We start from the raw sequence: 20,091 nt of genomic DNA, 5'->3' as shown, positions 1-20,091 counted from the left end.
CCATTGATTATATGTGCTGTTTAAAAAAAAAAAAAAAAAATAATAACGAACAAATTATTTAAAATTTACGAAAGAAAAAAAAAACTAAACAAATTTTGAAAGTTAAAAAAAAAAAAAAAAAAAAAAACGCTAAAACTCTGTTTTTGAGTTGAAAAATGCTCCATAGTTGAAAGAGCTAAAAAGTTTCAAAAATCTTTAAGAACTGCGAAAAAAAGGGAGAAATTAAAATTGTGCAGTGTTTCAAAAGAAAAAACCAAAAACAAAAAAGATGTAGTCCCAAGTGTTTTGTTGGAAACAAAAAAAAATTTGAAAATTCGTAGCGAAAAATAATATTCATTAAAACTTCCAAATTTTCAAAAACGTTTTCGAGAGAACGCCAAAAACTGGAAAAGAATTAAAAATCGTGATTATATGTTGGACAGGTTGTTTAATTTACTGAATTCTAAAATCTCTCATAAAAATTTCGATGTACAAAAAAATTTATAAGACGAAAATTATACAGATTATACGAATTTCAAATTTCGCAAAAAAGTCGAAAGGACGAGAATGATTTAAAAAAAAAAAAAAAAAAAAAAAAAAAAACTTGATTAAAAATTTCAAATCTTATACCTAGAAAAAAAAAAACTGTTAGAAAAATTAAAACGTTTCGAAAAAGTCCGAAAATTCGAATTTTTGCTGAATAAACCACAAAAGAAAAGGGGTGAAATTACTAAGGATGTTAAAAATATAGAAGGACTGTTACGTCATGTAATTATCACCGTAAAATAATTACAATTGATTTTCGCAAGTGAAAAAAAAAAAAATTGATTTTTTTTACGATTATAAATTTAATTTCGAATGAATAAACAAACAAATATGAAGAATAAACGAAATCTATGAAAACGTTCCATCATCCCCTATATGCTACAAATAGTTGCATAGTGCTGTGCAGCCAAATGAAAATAAGATCCTCTTCCACTCGCATCGTTGCAGCTTCATTATGAGCAGAGGATTCAGGCCCAGTTCCCGTTCCCGAGAAACCTTCCGAAGGCGGATTAGTGTAGATTAGGTTATCTAAAATAAGTTAGAAAGGGTGATCGGTAGGAAAAAAAGAAAAAAATAAAAAAAATTTTTATTTCTACAAATGAATTGGAATTAGAAATATTTTTGGCTATGTTCAAATACGCATAGAATTTTGTTTTTATACTTATTTTTCTTTATGAAAAAAAAAAAAAAAAAATTAATTAAAAGTTTTCAATATTGTTAACCTTTTATTTTTTTTGTCGTAATTATCATTTTCCGAATGTTTTTGAATGGAGTCACTTTATAGTTAAAAGCACAACAGCAATAAACTTTAAACTAAATAATTTCATTCAAATATGTACATATGTGTAAACAAAGTCTTCGAACCTCGTTTTACCATTTTGATGGCCTCAGAAGGCTTAAACTCTGGCTTGTTGTTATCTGAACAGCAAATTTTTGCCACAATTGGTTGAAGCATACAAATGGTTACATATACTCCCTTTGATTATATCAAATCGGTTTTTGTTGGTGTTTTTTCTTTTGCCGCGCATCAAACATATACTCGCTAAATTTTGCCAACAGCAACATCATAAACGCAACATCGAACTTCATCGACGTCGCTGGGCCCATCGTCGCATCGATGCAGCAGATTATAACGTAAGTGTTTATTTATAATTACATGCATATATTCTTTTTATATAGCTTTTGTTATGGATTTTAGCATCCTTACCTATGTAAATATACCTAATTGGAACTTTTATTTTTGTTTAATGATACATATACATAGGTGGAAGTAATTATAATTACATAATTTTGAAATTCTTTTTTTGATTTGATTCTTATCCTGAGTTAAAAGTTGGGAAACGGATTTCAACGGGTTGGATAATTTTATTTAGACTTTCGTTTAGAGTAGAAAACAAAACTTGGCTTAAGGATTTTGAAAAGATATAAACGTAATTAATAGAATAAGAACAAAATAAATGATACCGTATCCTTGTAAGTTATTATTGAGATGAAGAAAGAAAAAAAAAGAGGGATAAGAATTCTCTATTAGGGTAGTCGTAACCACAATTATATGTAAAGTATTACTATTATGAAATTATTAAAGTTTTTGTATACAATTTCCAACATGAATTGCTAAGTTGCCTTTATTGAATGACGAAATGTAGGGTTAGGTCATGGTAAACTGAGTAAGTATGATATTGGGTTAATGAACAAAAATTTACGTAATTCATTAACAGGTTGGGTGGGTAAAGACAGAGGGGGAAATGCCACCTTTCACCTCCCTCTTTCGATTATTGTTGTTGCTGCGTGATTCCTCGCCAGTGTAGACGTATCCCATGATGATAGGTATACAATTGTGTACAAGGCTGCGGTAATTTTTTTTCATTTCGCTGGTTTTCTTTTGTTTTGTTGAATTATCTCTCTCTGCATACATTTAAATTTTTAGTAACGCTTTCGTTGTAAGTACCGAGGCAAGCCCACCCCTTTTCCCTGAGCTAAGTTGTAGCATAGCAAGGTATGCAGACCCGCCTCGAGCACAAGCACCTACCCTAATCCCTGAATATTTTTCTTAGCAGCTGAATTTAGGAGAAAGCTCGTTACAGAAAATTTTGGCGCCCAACGTGGGGCCAGACAAGGTGTTTAAACAATCTTTCAGGAATTGCAAATTTCGGTTGAAAGTTTATCTCTGAGTAAGTTGGTTTTCACCCGAAATCAACCTACCTATGTAGCGTAAAAATTAAAATCATCACACCCTTGTCTAAGCTCCTATATTTTTGAAAATTTTTTTTTGCCTTAGTAAAAGAAGGAGGACTTATTGAATTTGTATCATTTCGAATTCTTTCCGCGGATTTTACTAAGGATTGTTCTAGTTTCTTTTTATGCTTGAAGTGGAAAGGTTATAAAACAGGATTTTTTTAATTCGGGGAATACCTGATTTCATACCGTTGGTTTAACGTTTCCATAGATAATACGATATTAATACTATTTTTTCAGTCGAACTTAGAGGATAATTCTGATGTAGCTGTTCGCTTAATCTTACCCTTCGTTTCATATTGAAAAAAAAAAAAAAATAATAATAAAATTTAAAAAGGTTTTATATACATATATCGTTATGTAAAATCGGGTTTCACCTAAATACTTCTCCTAAGGATGTTGATCAATCCTCATAGACCAAATAGGGTTATCAAACCGAAGAAGTAAATTGGTAAGTTAGTAATTTTATACCAGCATGGCAGGGATAAGCGAAGCAACAACAACAACGTCTTATTAACAAACATTTTCCTTTCTCAATAGGTTATCCGCCATGACATACCCTACAGAGTAGTCTTTCTATTATTATTTATTTTTGATTGTAAGCCTATAAGATACAAAACTAACTTTAATTCATAATAACTTTTTTTTTGCGAAAGATATATAGTTGATATTGCCGAACTGACTAACTAGCTAATTTTTATTTTATTTTTTTTTGCGTATAAATCAACCGATATGCCTATTACTCATAGCCCAGATAGGGCTTCGGCCAGCGGAGGAGCCCATAGTATGAATAACACCATTTGCACCGTATGTAGTGACAATTTTCTGACTAATGCCGAAAAAGTCGAAACGGCATGCAAGCATAAATTTCATTTATCGTGTATTAGTACCTGGTTAGATAGCAACCAAACATGCCCGGTTTGTAGGCAAACATGCGCCCTCTCAGATCTTAAAACGATCGGAGATTCGAACAGTCGAGGAACGGGAACTGTACCTCGAGAGCGACGAAATACACGTAGGCAGGGCCTAGAAAATCCTCAACCTCGAGTTACTTCTGCGAGCACTCACGTCGGTGGTCAATCGCAGAGTCCGAGAAATCCTCGTATGACCTCAGCGAATCATGTAGGTAGTGTCAATGAACGTAGAGTACAGGAAATTATTAGTCAGTCTTTGAGTGATTTTCGTAATGAAATAACTAGTACCATCACGCATGAAATGCAAACCTTGCTACATAATATCAATTTAAATCGCGGTAGAACGCCTTCTCCAGTCCAGCGTCGACATGAGGAAGCAGTCGAATGGCCACGGGAAGTTCCTTACGAAGAAAGAAACTCGAGACGTCTATTTACTAACCCACGAAGAACGGATTCGATCGGCATAGGTAATATTACTTTGGCAAACGAAAAAATATCGAATCTTATTAGAAATTGGCAAATAAGATTTAATGGTTCAACGGATAGTATGACGACGGACCAGTTCATCTATCGTATCAATACCCTAACGTCTATACATCTGAATGGTAATTTTGAGGTTTTATGTAAACATATACACTCCATATTTGATGGAAAAGCACTTAAATGGTTTTGGAGGTATAGGCAGCACGTAGATAATCTCGAATGGTTTGAGTTATGCGACGCTCTGCGCCGTCAGTTCAAAGATTACTCAACCGATTCAGAAATTCGAGATGAGATTAGGAGACGAAAGCAAAAACCGACAGAGTTATTTGACGAATTCTTTGATGCCGTAATGATGATGAGCGATCGCTTAAGATTTCAAATAAGCGAATCTGAGCTTGTCGAAATTCTATTACGAAACCTGAAACCGGAATTGCGACATGAGTTATTACATTTGGAAATAGAGGACATACACACGTTGCGTAAAGAAGTTCGAAAACACGAAAAGTTTTTCAGAGACTTACAAGCGTCTGTACCTCGGGCGAACCCAGTCCGCAAAAATCTTTATGAAGTGGTACACAACATCGGCGATACAAGTAATGTGAATGTAGAAATTGAAGAGATAACGACCGATATCGATGCGTTAGCAATCAATTCCCTTAAATGTTGGAACTGTGAAGAAATTGGCCATCGGTATCATGACTGCCTAAAGAGCGGGAGAATTTTTTGTTATGGTTGCGGGGAAGTAAACACTTACAAACCGAATTGTGCTAAGTGTAACCAACCGTCGGAAAACCGGACGAGGGATGTTCGTCGTACATTGGACGGACGTCCATCGAACCCGCCTCGGAACTAAACCTATTACCAACTAAATCGATTGATAATATTCCACCTAAATTCTTGAAACGTAACGAAACACCTAGACAAGCGCCAAACGAGATGGAGATTCGAGGTCCTCATAACCTTGCAAAGCAATCCATACACCCATCACCTCGCTATCGACCTTACCATGTTAGGTTAGCTGACTATCAACGTGTTCGGGCAAGAATATTTTCAGATACTACTAGGAAATCCTTACAAAGTAGATCAGCGAGGCGTATGCATGACTATTGGCAGCTGAAGAGAAAGTTACGAAAAATGGTTATTTCAGCCATCGTTTACAACGGGGCTGACATACGTCCATATGCCAACCTAAATATTTTCGGAAAAAATTATCTGGCTCTATTGGACAGTGGAGCTAATAAGAGCTGTATAGGGTCAAATTTAGCCAAATCAATTATTGATGGTCGTAAGTACGGATATAGAAAAGTTTTAGGTAGCGTTAGGACCGCAGATGGTAAGAAACAAAATATTCTAGGTTCTATTTCGATATTATTATCGTTTAACCACTGCGAGAAGGAGTTTGAATTTTTGTTAGTGCCGACAGTGGCGAATGATGTAATATGTGGAATGGACTTTTGGCAAGCTTTTGGGTTAAAAGTGACACCAGAACCTAATATTAATACATTGTCTTCTGAAGTAGATTTTGATGCGCTGACGTCACCTCAGAGATCTCGCTTAGAAAATGTTCTAGCTGCCTTCCCATCATTCGAGAAATAAGGGCTAGGATCAACTAAATTGATAGAGCATACTATAGATACCGGCACTGCCATCCCCATTAAACAGAGATATTACCCAATTTCTCCAGCAATGGAAAAAGTTCTTTGCCAAGAGATTGATAGGATGCTCGAGCTAGGAGTGATTGAAGAAGCTGAAGGTTCGCCCTGGTCTTCTCCAGGTGTGTTAGTGGTTAAGCCAGGTAAAGCTAGATTTTGTTTAGACTCTAGAAAGTTGAATGAAGTGACAGTCAAGGATGCGTATCCTTTGCCGAATATTGAAGGTCTACTTTCACGACTTCCGCCAGTGCGATGTATATCTAAAATTGATTTAAAGGATGCTTTTTGGCAAATAAGCCTCTCTCCAGAGTCTCGCCCTAAAACAGCTTTCACGGTTCCCAATCGTCCTTTATATCAGTTTAAGCGTATGCCTTTTGGGTTATGCAATGCTCCCCAAACCATGTGCCGACTAATGGATAAAGTGATTCCATACCACCTCAAATCTCATGTATTCGTCTACCTTGATGATCTGCTGATAATGTCGCAAACGTTTGAAGAACACCTTACTCATCTATTGGAAGTGGCCGCCTAACTAAGGAAGGCTGGTTTAACTATAAATATTAGCAAAAGTAAATTTGGTCTCGACAGAGTCAAGTATTTAGGATTTATTGTTGGAAATGGATCGTTAGCAGTCGATGACGAGAAAGTTAAAGCTATTACGGAGTATCCGATACCCAAAAATGTCCGCCACATTAGACAATTCCTTGGTATGACAGGATGGTATCGTCGATTTATCTCCGATTATGCTAGCCTGACCTTTCCGTTGACCGAATTGCTCACTAAGAAACGTAAGTTTGAGTGGAACTCGGATGCTCAACAAGCGTTTGATGCGATTAAAGTGAAACTTACGACAGCTCCTTTACTAATTCATCCCAACTACTCGAAGCCTTTCGTAGTGCAATGCGATGCAAGCCAGTATGGGGTAGGGGCTCTCTTGGCACAGGCAGATGAAGAGGGAATTGAAAAACCTATAGCGTACATGTCTCATAAATTGAACAGAGCTCAGAGGAACTATACAGTGACTGAACTCGAGTGTTTAGCGGTGGTTTTAGCCATTAAAAAGTTTAGGCCATATATCGAAGGGCATGAATTTAAGGTCGTTACAGATCATGCCAGTCTTAAGTGGCTTATGCACCAAAAAGATTTGAATGGAAGGTTAGCGAGGTGGGCACTGAAGTTGCAAGGATTTCATTTCTTGATAGAGCATCGTAAAGGTAGTGAAAATAAAGTGGCAGATGCCGTCGAGGGTCTACGATGGCGAAGACGCACAAATCGCCGAGATAGAACAAGGAAGTATGGTAGAAATAGATGTAGAGTCAGAGTATTTCGATTCGGATGAATATAAAGCGCTAAGGGAAAAATTTCTAGCCAGCTCAATTCCAGATTATAAGGTAATAGATAAATATATTTACTATCGGTCTTCATTTGAAAATGAGCATAATGACAACGATGATGTCTGGAAGCTATCGTACCAAGGGAATTGCGAAAAAGTGTGATATATGCCGCTCATAACACGCCTACGTCTGCACATGGGGGAATAGCGAAAACCATTGAACGTGTACGAAGGAATTTATATTGGCCTGGAATGGTTACGGATATACGCAATTATGTAATGACATGTGATTTGTGCAAAACATCTAAGACACCGACTTATATATTAAGACCGCCCATGGGTGAACTTATTGAAACTGACCGGCCATTTCAACGCCTATATGTTGACCTAATTGGACCTTTTCCTAGATCCAAAGCGGGGAATATTGGAGTATTTATTATCTTGGACCATTTCTCAAAATTTACTTTTCTAAAACCTGTGAAGAAATTCAGTGCAAATCTCCTTATTCAATACCTTAAGGAAAATATTTTCGACTGTTTTGGTGTACCAGAAACTATTGTTTCCGACAACGGTACCCAGTTCACCTGCAAAGAGTTTACGAACTTTTTGAAAAACCACGGCATCAGTCATGTGAGGACAGCAGTTTATTCACCACAGTCTAATGCATCTGAGCGTGTTAACCGTGCTATAAATGAGGCGCTAAGATCCTTTATTAGAAAAGATCAAAGAGATTGGGATAAGTACATAAGCAGTATAAATTGCTCTCTGAGGAACAGTTTACATCATACAATCGGAAACGCACCATATTACATAGTTTTTGGCCAACACATGATCACCCACGGTGGAGACTATAAGTTATTGAAGAATTTAGGTTTATTGGCGGAAGGCAGTGTTAAACCTTTAAGGGAAGATCAGTTTGCCGTTATCCGTGAATGCATCAAAAATAAAATTAAGGCAGCTCACGAAAAGAATACACGCACGTATAACTTGCGATCACGTATGAGAGAATTTCAGCCTGGTCAAGAAGTGATACGTCGAAATTTCGTACAAAGCAATTTAGTAAAACATTTTAATGCTAAATTAGCTCCTAGGGGTATTAAGGCCAGAGTAATAAAGAGGATAGGAAACGTATATTACGAGCTGGAAGACATTGACGGCAATCATAAAGGAAGATATCACGCAAAAGATATTTGGCAATAACCATAAGGACCATGGATATACTGTCAAACGGATCGGATGCTGGTGCCTACACATATATATTTTCAAATGTAACTTCCGCATAGCATCGTTGCATTTGTCTGGGGTGGGGGAGTTTATGATGATGACCAGATGAATTTACCACTGGGAAGTTCGAGTCTCGATCCGCTCATTACCATATCCCATAAGACGGGATGATAACACAACATCCACTATGTATGTACCACGCATACCTACTTATATATGCTAAGCCAAGCTCAACCGTAATATCAGGTGATCAGTGATATAGATCCAATCTAATTTTAATCCCAAGATCGGGATTAGTCCCGAGATTTAGGAATTTTGTTTTTCTTTCAACAGTTTAGCTCTCAAAGTTTCGTACATTTTATCTGAAAAAAATATGTTTACAATACTATAATATGAGCATTATATTTGTTTTTTTTTAACTTTAATTTGCTTATCGCCGGAACCCTTGAAGGCGACGCTATCTCCGTGAAAAGCTCGAACGGGTCTTAAGTCAACAATATATAAGAATTTGTTTGTCATCTTCTTCAAAGCTCAGCTGCAACAGCCCGCTTTCAACCAGCAAGCCGAAGCAGGGCTAAGTTCATCTCAACTGATAGGCAAATCAAGGATTTCCGGGACTTAGGATTTTCGGGATTGGAGTCCCTACCGCAGCTTATTCAGACGTCGAATTTCATAATGTTCTTTATGCTTTTTTTTTCTTCGCTCGTACAAAAAAAAAGAGTGAATTAGCAAAGGCTTAAAATGCAGATCAGGTGACCAATTTTAACGGCTTATTGATCATCCGATTATCCCGTTGATCAAGTATGATATGAGGAGGCTATAGTTAACAAAAGGGTAGAGCGCGATGAGTCGTTTTGGGAAAAAGGCAGTTTTTCGATGATGTTGATTGAGGATGGTCGTGTCTGTGGCTAGAGCCAAATATAAAGTATGTCGCGGTATATCAGTTCCGCTGTATTAAGCATATTCGTCCGGAAATTAAATTAAAAAGGTGGACAAATTAAAATGACAAAATTGAAATAAGATAACTAATTGTGGAACAATTATAAAAAAAAAAAAAAAAAACACAAGTTTTTATGCAACTGTTGGCAAAGGCCCATTGATTATATGTGCTGTTTAAAAAAAAAAAAATAATAATAACGAACAAATTATTTAAAATTTACGAAAGAAAAAAAAAACTAAACAAATTTTGAAAGTTAAAAAAAAAAAAAAAAAAAAAAAACGCTAAAACTCTGTTTTTGAGTTGAAAAATGCTCCATAGTTGAAAGAGCTAAAAAGTTTCAAAAATCTTTAAGAACTGCGAAAAAAAGGGAGAAATTAAAATTGTGCAGTGTTTCAAAAGAAAAAACCAAAAACAAAAAAGATGTAGTCCCAAGTGTTTTGTTGGAAACAAAAAAAAATTTGAAAATTCGTAGCGAAAAATAATATTCATTAAAACTTCCAAATTTTCAAAAACGTTTTCGAGAGAACGCCAAAAACTGGAAAAGAATTAAAAATCGTGATTATATGTTGGACAGGTTGTTTAATTTACTGAATTCTAAAATCTCTCATAAAAATTTCGATGTACAAAAAAATTTATAAGACGAAAATTATACAGATTATACGAATTTCAAATTTCGCAAAAAAGTCGAAAGGACGAGAATGATTTAAAAAAAAAAAAAAAAAAAAAAAAAAACTTGATTAAAAATTTCAAATCTTATACCTAGAAAAAAAAAAACTGTTAGAAAAATTAAAACGTTTCGAAAAAGTCCGAAAATTCGAATTTTTGCTGAATAAACCACAAAAGAAAAGGGGTGAAATTACTAAGGATGTTAAAAATATAGAAGGACTGTTACGTCATGTAATTATCACCGTAAAATAATTACAATTAATTTTCGCAAGTGAAAAAAAAAAAATTGATTTTTTTTACGATTATAAATTTAATTTCGAATGAATAAACAAACAAATATGAAGAATAAACGAAATCTATGAAAACGTTCCATCATCCCCTATATGCTACAAATAGTTGCATAGTGCTGTGCAGCCAAATGAAAATAAGATCCTCTTCCACTCGCATCGTTGCAGCTTCATTATGAGCAGAGGATTCAGGCCCAGTTCCCGTTCCCGAGAAACCTTCCGAAGGCGGATTAGTGTAGATTAGGTTATCTAAAATAAGTTAGAAAGGGTGATCGGTAGGAAAAAAAGAAAAAAATAAAAAAAATTTTTATTTCTACAAATGAATTGGAATTAGAAATATTTTTGGCTATGTTCAAATACGCATAGAATTTTGTTTTTATACTTATTTTTCTTTATGAAAAAAAAAAAAAAAAATTAATTAAAAGTTTTCAATATTGTTAACCTTTTATTTTTTTTGTCGTAATTATCATTTTCCGAATGTTTTTGAATGGAGTCACTTTATAGTTAAAAGCACAACAGCAATAAACTTTAAACTAAATAATTTCATTCAAATATGTACATATGTGTAAACAAAGTCTTCGAACCTCGTTTTACCATTTTGATGGCCTCAGAAGGCTTAAACTCTGGCTTGTTGTTATCTGAACAGCAAATTTTTGCCACAATTGGTTGAAGCATACAAATGGTTACATATACTCCCTTTGATTATATCAAATCGGTTTTTGTTGGTGTTTTTTCTTTTGCCGCGCATCAAACATATACTCGCTAAATTTTGCCAACAGCAACATCATAAACGCAACATCGAACTTCATCGACGTCGCTGGGCCCATCGTCGCATCGATGCAGCAGATTATAACGTAAGTGTTTATTTATAATTACATGCATATATTCTTTTTATATAGCTTTTGTTATGGATTTTAGCATCCTTACCTATGTAAATATACCTAATTGGAACTTTTATTTTTGTTTAATGATACATATACATAGGTGGAAGTAATTATAATTACATAATTTTGAAATTCTTTTTTTGATTTGATTCTTATCCTGAGTTAAAAGTTGGGAAACGGATTTCAACGGGTTGGATAATTTTATTTAGACTTTCGTTTAGAGTAGAAAACAAAACTTGGCTTAAGGATTTTGAAAAGATATAAACGTAATTAATAGAATAAGAACAAAATAAATGATACCGTATCCTTGTAAGTTATTATTGAGATGAAGAAAGAAAAAAAAAGAGGGATAAGAATTCTCTATTAGGGTAGTCGTAACCACAATTATATGTAAAGTATTACTATTATGAAATTATTAAAGTTTTTGTATACAATTTCCAACATGAATTGCTAAGTTGCCTTTATTGAATGACGAAATGTAGGGTTAGGTCATGGTAAACTGAGTAAGTATGATATTGGGTTAATGAACAAAAATTTACGTAATTCATTAACAGGTTGGGTGGGTAAAGACAGAGGGGGAAATGCCACCTTTCACCTCCCTCTTTCGATTATTGTTGTTGCTGCGTGATTCCTCGCCAGTGTAGACGTATCCCATGATGATAGGTATACAATTGTGTACAAGGCTGCGGTAATTTTTTTTCATTTCGCTGGTTTTCTTTTGTTTTGTTGAATTATCTCTCTCTGCATACATTTAAATTTTTAGTAACGCTTTCGTTGTAAGTACCGAGGCAAGCCCACCCCTTTTCCCTGAGCTAAGTTGTAGCATAGCAAGGTATGCAGACCCGCCTCGAGCACAAGCACCTACCCTAATCCCTGAATATTTTTCTTAGCAGCTGAATTTAGGAGAAAGCTCGTTACAATACTGACTCTGATTCAGAGGTATGGTTCAAGCTGGAACTATCTATCTATGGGACAAACTTTGAGAAATTGATACCAATGAGTTGCTTTTGCACAATATTTCAGGTAGAAATCCATGCAATAAAATTTTGCGGTAAAGGAGAAGCTTATCATCGAGAGTATCCTGAGTACTACTTTTAAGCTAGTGGTTGAATGTACTGGGATCCTAAATGATCTGGAAGCTAAAAATTAGGCACCGGGCAGGAAGGCAATGAACATGCGGACTACTTTGGCAAGCAGGGCGATATAGAGGCGTTCTAGAGAAACCATACGAAACCGGGGAAAAAACAGTTCAAAAAACGTTAGATTGACTACCCAGTGCAAAGACAGGTCAAATTGTTTACATATATTCATGGTAACGAGAGTTTCAGTCAAACTCACTATTCTTAGCAGATAGGGCCTACGAACCCTCACTGGATACTATACAGGGCACTGCAGTCTATGATATAAATTAAATCTATCCGATACAAAAATCTGTCGCTTTTGTGAGCTAAGGATGAAACACCGGTTAAAATCTGCGAATGAGTTGCTCTGGCAAGGCAGAAACTCTCCCATCTGGGTGACTTGACTCCTTATCCCCTCGTGATATGGAGTAAACAGTTTGAAGAAATACTTACATACAAGAATCCTTCATATACAGTAATAGACTAAAAAGTCAAGCATAATAGATCAATTTTGACCTGATAATAATAATAGATCAATAGAGCAATCCCAATTTCTTAACTTTTTTCGGGATTCTTATGAGTTGTCTGCTAGAGTAGGGAGTGTGCTTGCCAAATTAGAATGTATGAACAAAAACATGAAGGCACTATAGTCGTCCCTCGACAGTGTTTTGGTGTCTTTCGTGAAAATCTTCGAAACAGAAACTCATCTTAAGCAGATGCCGTTCGAAGTCGCCATACAAATTTCAGGTCTTCTTTGGGGTTGGAATTATATCACTCAAAATAAGTTTAATTATTACTGAGTATATGTACATATATGGATATAATGAAAATAGAAGTATATATAGTAGGGTGGGTCGATTTGTATGGACGAAAGTTAACCGATATCACGCTATCGATTTTGCGATAGGATTTGGGCTCAGGAAAAAAATTTCTACTACGCATACCCAAAAAAAAAATAATTTTCGAGCCTGAGAAATTTCATTCTTTTACTTTTCTTCGATTTTTGGTTTTTAAGGTTTTTTTCATGACCTACTAAAAAAATTTTAATTTGATTGAAAAATTTTCATTTATACCCTGTCCGACCCAAAAATGTCCGCTAAAAACGTGTTTTTTTTTTTTTTTTTTCAAAAAACTGTTATCGCCGAGCCCAAATCCTATCGAAAAATCTATGGCGCAATATCGGTTAATAAATCGACCCAGTCTAATATATAGGCTCTATTTGCTTTTCTTTCGACATCACTACTGGCACTCACGCACATATTGTAGGAATATATAAATTTCAATTATATGTTCCAATTTCCTTGACTATTTAATCAATCACAAACAGCACAGCTCGTAACGAGGTAGCGCTGTCAGTCAGGTATTTAGTAAGGAATACAATAAAATTCGCAAAAGCATAGATGCCTACATACATATATTTTAATGACTTGCACAAGGTGGAGGCGATGACAAACAGCAGCAAAGGCAATAGCAAAAGTAGTTGCAAACGAGCATTCACCTCATCCACCCAAACGAATCGTTAGCACAAGCAAAAATACAAAAGTGAAAATTTCGTAAGAATAAATTCCTATGCGTGTGTTGAACAGATGTATGTGCAAGTCGTGTAAAAAAATTTTGAAATTGATATTTTCAACAGTATTTTATTCAAAATGAAATAACCAAACAAATATGGACTCGCACATATATGTATATTTAAGTCAAAAGTAATAGTGGTCGGAATTGAGTGTAGATAAATTTAAAAATTTTTAGAAGTGTAAAAGAGGCAGGCATCGAAAAAACAGCGAAAGCGAATTTCACAATGATTTGAAATTATACTCGGAAAATAACCGGAAAATGTCAGTGTTTCTATTACTTTTCACCAAAAATAAGGAAACATTTTCTTATACAAACATTCAACTTGCTTATTTAAATGTTTTTGAGCAAGTATCTTGGTGTTTCGGGCAGGAATAAATTGATGGTTTAATATATTACGAAATATTGGTGAAATATTTTGTATCTACTAATAAACTAGCAAACAAAAAAACCCTTGGTAAGCGGATTTGAGTTTGTCTAGAAACTGCGCTATTCAAGGTTTATTCAGCCCCATTCTTTTTACTCGGATCGAAATGCAGAATTACGAAATGGCAATTGCCCTCATTTGCAGACCGAGTTAGTCGTAAATGGTTCTGAAATAGTTGCAACATTTCATAAATTAATTCAAATATATATACCTCAGACATCAGCGCTTCACAAATCGCACTAGTTCCGACCTAGCACACAACAACTGCATTAAAAGACGGCACTAGTTCTAATTCTGTCTCCTCGCAGTGCTTTTAACTGATACTTTTAACATTGTTATGTCCTACTAAATAGCTATTACGCTTCTTTGCAGATTGTTTCAACGCGTTAACTGATCCAATTATGGGTGGTACTGAAATTGTCACAGTTTTTTTTTTTTAATTTTAATGCATATAGCTCAGACTTCTGCGTCGTTGATACAAGTGTGGCTAATAACTGTCCCACTCTACAATCGATTAGCACAAGTTCGGAGGTAGTCCTTAAATCTGTAGGACAAAACTGTCGTTTTGCGTGACTGTCTTCTATATTCACTGCAGGACACTTGAAGATGAAGTTATTGAATTTACAACACGAACAATCGGAAAGAACATATATATTGCAAACTTTTTTCTGATACACTCCAATGCAGTAAACTTTAGCAGCTTTACAACAACTAAGGCATAACGTAGCTGAATGCGTTTGTAACCATTTCAACTATCGTAAGAGTGCGGGTTCGAATCCCACTCCCGAAAGGCTTTGAAGAGATTTATAAGGTATAATCGAAACAGCTGTCGCCTTGTCCGTCCTGATGTCACGTTGTTTAAAATTTTCCCAAATTATTAAATAAATTATAAAATTAAAAATTGCTTGAAATAAATGTTTTCATACGTTTAAAAAAAAAGCAATACGGGCAATCGCCTATTAACTCATACATTAGCAGCTTAAATATGAGTTTCTTACAAAGTTTCGTCTCCATTTACCATTTTGACCTCATCATTCCGGGACGCGTTGTCCTATGTCTCCGCGGGTTCGCGCCCAGTAAAAAGCAGCATTTCTTCCACTTTCACCACTTAGCCTTTTGGTATAGTAGATATCAACTGCCTAACCACTACCTCGAACCACGCCTTTGCAGCTTTTCTTTGGAGGTTAGGAACTACTTATTCGTTACACCGAATCACTTTGACCTGTTGCAGTATCCTGCTTGATTTGCCGTACACAAGTAATTTCTCCTTTTTATATCATTCAATCTCAGCGGTCTTTCATAATTTTTTTATCTTTGCTTATAATCATACCAACGCGCTTCCTAACCATCGCACTAGGCCGGGTCGATTTGTGGGGAGGCAAAAAAATCGCCCATTGCTCTGTGAAAATCATATTCTAGGGATCAAAATAAGAAACTTTGCCGAAGGAACCATACCTCTAAAACGAATTCTGATTCCCCCCCCCCCCCCTTTGGGTCGTAGGGGCAAATTTTGAAAAATCCCACTTTGAAATACCTATATTTTTTCTTTTTGGATTTTATTTTTCTCTTTAGAAATTTATTTAGTCAGAACATATGTAAATGAAAAAATGAATTTAACTAGTAATAGAAAAGAAATTAAAAAAATTATTAGAAATTTGCGTTTTTACAACCCCCTTTTAAAACCAAGGCATCACTGTGATGCATTTGCATGTCGTAAACATAGTTGTGTGGGTTTTTTATTCAACCGTTTTAAAAAATGAAGGTACCACTGTGACACAATTGCAGATCGTAAAATTGCTTGTGTTGTTTTTTTTAAGCCACCACAAGACACAGCAGGTAGAATTGAAATTGCCCCTACCCAAAGGGGGGGACATCAGAATTCGTTTTAGAGGTATGGTTCCTTCGGCAAAGTTTCTTATTTTGATCCCTAGAATACGATTTTCACAGAGCAATGAGCGATTTTTAAATCGACCCGCCCTACATCGCACCCTTAAAAAGAGGGACATTAAGATGCGCTATGGACACTAGCTTCAGTTTCATCAAATCAACGAAAACCGGTAGATTATACTTATACAGAACAGTATGGATCAGTCTGACTACGGTCTATACACCACCGCCTGTTAGACACTGCAAAAATCAAGAAGTTGGCTCGACTGATTTACTTGCATATGTTTGTATCCAAACCACTTGTGAAGACTGTAAGATGCCTACCACTTCGACGACCCTTCCTCGAAGGATACCTTATGCTTTGCATCAGGAAAGTAAGAACTACCGTAATATAGTCCGTAACGGAGTAAGGTTAGATTTGACACCGTTTAATCAACCTCTTGCTACGTCATGTAATATCGTAGCATGGCCATATTCGACTAAGTTCCACATGTTAAGCTATGTTACCAAACTGGGCTTATAGTATCAATTCCAAAAGCCGTCGGCATACAATAAAGTCCGACTACTTTTTTAGTTTTTATGGAAGTAAAGCGATAACTGATGGAACTTGAGGGCGCCACGAGAAGTCGTCTTTCTCCACTTGCTTCTCCCAGTGGAGGTATCTCCTCCTGTGCTTCCAAACTGCTGTGTCGATTGACATACTTTCTCAGCCGTAACGTACTATATCATTTTGTCTCGACAGTCTCCATGAATCCGAGCCATATGTACATCAGAACAGGTATAAAGAGCGACTTGTAGAACAAGATTTTTGTTCGGCGAGAGGACTTTTTCTTGTTGGCAAGAGTTGTTCTCCGTGTGTTAATGCTGGTTTCCAGATAGACGAATTGATTCACAGTATCGAATTTATATCCTATAACAGTGACGTGGCTGCCAAGGCAAGACCCAAGACCCACGGCTCATTTGTTAAGGTTAATAATATCAATATATGGACAATTAATATCAAACAAAAGAAAACTAATAACATCTGTATATTATCATCATCACTAATTGGACCTTAACAGCCCCAGCGATTATGGGCGCTTCGTAACAAGTCACGCCAGCAACCCGCGATAACTGACGCTCATTGGGAGCATCAAGCGTTGTCAAGTTTTCCCCCACCTGCCTCTGCCAAGTCAGTGGATGTCTCCCCTTACGGGCTACCAGACTGCGCTGTCGACTGAAATACTTTCTTGGACAGAGCTGCTTCGTCTATACGCATACCATGACCTAGCCATTAAAGCCTTTGGGTTTTATATTAAAGCTCATACAGCTAATCATTTTACCTACTTCGAACTTTTCTTTCGAACACTCCAGTAGCTATCTCATTTTCTCTCGAAAACGTCCATGATTCCGAGTCATACATAAGGACAGGTATGTTAAACGAGCTATAGGGCGTGATTTTTGTTAGTAGAGAGAGGGCTTTACATTTCAATTGCCTAATCAGTCCAAAGGAGCACCTGTTGGCAAGAGTTATTCTCCATCTGATTTCTAAGCTGGTATTGTTTTTGCTACTAATCTACATAATATAGTTCCTGATGACAGAAAAAAGCTTGTAAAGCGCAATATTCGCACAGGGAATTAGACAAAAGAACTTACTAGCTAAATGAGCTGCGAGCCATGTGATACGAGTTAATACACTAAATATATTTTTTGCTCGATTTTTTTTCTATTTTTAAATTGGCTGATAACGGTAATGGAAACAATGATTATCGCTGCGACCGAGTTAGAGTGTTAAAAAAATATTCTCGTTTTAACTCCGATGGTCACCGTCACTTCATCAACTTTAGCACAATTGCATCAAGTAATAACCACAACCGGCGCTTCGTTAATCTTGTTTCTCGTATATGTTTCGTCTTCATTAAACTAACACGATATATAGTTTCTATTCTTTTTAGGTATGTAGTTGTTTCCACGCGGATTAATTATTTTATTTAACTTTAGTATTTCTGATAACAGTCAGTTTAGAACAAGCTGATATTAAAATTAAAAATACTTTTGAGTATGCAATTTTATTTAGTGTTCGCAGAAATTTCGTAAACATATCCATATTACAATTTATCACTTTTTCACATATTTCTTGAATTTATTCATGTCACATTTTTCTCATATGTAATTCTTATATTGAGCATTTTGTTATCACAAAGTTTTTTTTTATTACAATTTTGAACGCTCACAATTTTTCCCACACTGTTTTTGAATATGTGCTTTTTTTATGATTTCTTTAATAATCTTCGAATTTTTTTTATCAATGTTCAAAGTAATTATTTTCTTTTTTTATTTATTACATTTTTTGCACCTCAAATTCTTGAGTATTTTGTCACAGAAATAGTTTTTGACTATTGAACACCGTAAAGCTTTTAAAATTTTATTTTTTTAGTTTTTGCACATATTTTGTGTGTCCAGCAGAAACAGTTCTTTTTTATTACATATGTACATAGGCAACTTTTTTATGCTTCCATCACCCAAAAGCCTCTTATTATTTCTATTGCTGTAGTAGCAATGTAATGGTGTGGCAACAACAACAACAAACGCCTTCTTTGTAAAAGGCATTTATTTTAATTCACTTTTTCAAATTTTGTGTTTCACTCTTCGTTCATTTATATTCGCGCATTAATACAATTATAGCGTGTAAAGCTCAATTTTATTATTATTTCATTCACGCTCATAACATTTATTACAACAAGAAACATTAAATTAGCTTTTCACTGACACAGATGTTAATATTACTTTTCACTTTTTGTGTAAATTTTTGCGTTTTTTTCTAATACAAATTTTGAAAAACGTGACTATCTCGATTTCCTTACATTATCTACCGCACGCCGATTGTCGCGTTTTCCATTGTCGCATCTTGCTATTACCGAGGCTGCCTAATGAACGCCGCCGCACCTTATTGACTTGCTCAGGCTCGCTGCTAATGGCACACCTAAGCGCATATACTATGAATCAATGCCTACTTGAGATTTTCCCACCCCGCTTAACTAGTGAATGATGCTTAAAAGGTACAAAGGCACGGCTCAAAAAAAAAAACGTGAAAGAAACTACACAAAAATGCATACAAATCGAAGTCAAACACACAACAGTGACAAATAACTTAGTAAAAAATTACTAATAAAAATATTTAAACGCCATGTCACACAGCTCTCTGCGCTTTTTGTACCACGGAAACAAATAAAAAAATAAAACACATACACATACACACAAAAATCGTTTACCTTCAATTAGTGGAGCGCAATGAAGCAATATAAAAAAATTTAAACAAAACAACAAATATGCTAATGAAAAAGATCCAAATAATTCTCAACAAAAATCAGTATTTCCCAAATTACTTTACCGTGTCTATAAACGCGAATACGCCAAGTCAACACCAAACACTATTTTAAACATTCTATAATGCAAAAAGGTATTCGACAAAGTTTGAATGATATTCAGTAGTCGGACAAGCAGGCAACCCAATAGGAGCGGTGTTGGGGACGGATGATGGCAATGTCTTCTTCTTCGCTTCGTCTCAATATGCCTGGATGTGATTGTTATTTTATACAAATTTTATGTTTTTCTTTTTGCTACCTTCATCATGTGTATATTTGTTGTTGTTATTATTATAATAGGCGTTGCTACTAACATGCGACGTCTTCGCATGCGATTTGCATTTGCGAGACCGCCGTTAACATCGACCAGCCACAGCAAAAGTCGTTAGCTTGGTCTTCGTTTTCCTTATTTGCAAACTCAAATTGCATATGTACGTACTAAATACAAATAAAAGCTCACATACATAAACACTCATGTAGTTGTGAATTTTCTAAACATTTCCATTGTCGCGAAAATCCCTCGCTCACAAACGAAAGCACCTCAAAAAACATTTTCTATAAGTCGATCTGCACGACTTTCCCTTTCCATTTTACTTT

At 35.4% G+C, this 20,091-nt stretch overlaps 1 protein-coding gene across 10 annotated transcripts in view; it reads right to left on the bottom strand.

Moving 5' to 3' along the window:
- Nucleotides 1-20,091, bottom strand: part of LOC137236385 (platelet binding protein GspB-like) — a 498,764-nt gene that overhangs the window by 396,419 nt on the left and 82,254 nt on the right. The window contains exon 1 of one of the 10 annotated variants that reach the window (XM_067758930.1): nt 19,521-20,084. The exons of 7 other annotated variants lie outside the window; for them this stretch is intronic. The gene's annotated coding sequence lies outside the window, so the exon portion shown is untranslated. 2 more of the 10 variants (XM_067758933.1, XM_067758928.1) reach the window with 2 other exon arrangements.

The sequence above is a fragment of the Eurosta solidaginis genome, chromosome 1 (assembly GCF_040869045.1).
Source record: "Eurosta solidaginis isolate ZX-2024a chromosome 1, ASM4086904v1, whole genome shotgun sequence".
In the NCBI taxonomy this organism is placed as follows: domain Eukaryota; kingdom Metazoa; phylum Arthropoda; class Insecta; order Diptera; family Tephritidae; genus Eurosta; species Eurosta solidaginis.
The sequence above is the reverse complement of the archived record's forward strand: the minus strand, read 5'-3'. Positions and strand labels throughout refer to the sequence as shown.